At 37.1% G+C, this 1,054-nt stretch overlaps 1 non-coding gene across 1 annotated transcript; it reads left to right on the top strand.

Moving 5' to 3' along the window:
- The first annotated feature begins 923 nt into the window (after window positions 1-923).
- On the top strand, window positions 924-1,004 carry TRNAL-CAA. Its single transcript has one exon. It is a non-coding gene; the product is annotated as a tRNA-Leu (tRNA).
- The last annotated feature ends 50 nt before the right edge of the window (window positions 1,005-1,054 follow it).

Raw genomic sequence — 1,054 nt, 5'->3', positions numbered from 1 at the left:
TACGTTGGACTTCATGTAGCTCACGTGGTTTATGTTGGTTATAGGATCTGCCAATGTGTGTGTGTTTTCTTGTGTCTATGGTGAATGGTGAAGTGATTTGAAAGTGGAATTGTGAAAGTTATTCTTTCGAAAGTTTTAAATAATATTTATATTATGAGAATTGATATTCTTGATGAACTAAAACTGATTGACAAATTATATGATGACTCACATATGTTATTGTACTTAGTTCATCCTCTCATGATTATGATGATTTTTTTCGGGCTACAATTTCTCAAAATGTAGGTTCAGGTGCTCAGTTCTAGGTTCGACAATGATTCTTCGAGCACGCTATTCTACATCCTCTGTTGTTGTGAGTCACCCGATTATTGCAATTGCTCAGGATAGCCTTTTTTAGCTTCTAGGGTCTATTTCTTAGTTCAAGATCCCTCTTACTAACTGGAATCAAAGAATTAGTAGATCTGTTCCGCCCAAAATGGGAATGGGCTAGGGTTATGAACTTATAATCTGATGATCGAGTCGATTACATGATTATAAGTTCATTCCATACCGGACCAGGCCGGAATAGGGTTATATACATTCTCTTTATGAGAAGGGGCCATTCGGGCCTATCTAAATAGATACTATGTTTACATATGGATCCCTCCATTTAGGATTAGGAATAAGCGTAATCGGACCTGCTTTTTACATATCTCTATTGGGACCCTATTCACCTCTTTGAGTGAATCGAGAAATAGGTTTGATTGTCCATCTTTTTGATATATATCAGGCATTGCATTCTCCGAATAATTCAAATCAAAGCAATTGGATGTCCAACTTGGGCCTATATGACATGACCGATCAATATATCCAACTTTGTCATATATTCCATACATCACACTAGATAGATATCATATTCATGGAATACGATTCACTTTCAAGATGCCTTGGTGGTGAAATGGTAGACACGCGAGACTCAAAATCTCGTGCTAAAGAGCGTGGAGGTTCGAGTCCTCTTCAAGGCATAATATTGAGAATGCTCATTCAATGAGCATTCTGAATTGGAATAAATTCG

Source organism: Capsicum annuum, chromosome 7, assembly GCF_002878395.1.
Source record: "Capsicum annuum cultivar UCD-10X-F1 chromosome 7, UCD10Xv1.1, whole genome shotgun sequence".
Taxonomy (NCBI): domain Eukaryota; kingdom Viridiplantae; phylum Streptophyta; class Magnoliopsida; order Solanales; family Solanaceae; genus Capsicum; species Capsicum annuum.
This window is presented reverse-complemented; position numbering and strand designations above follow the sequence as displayed.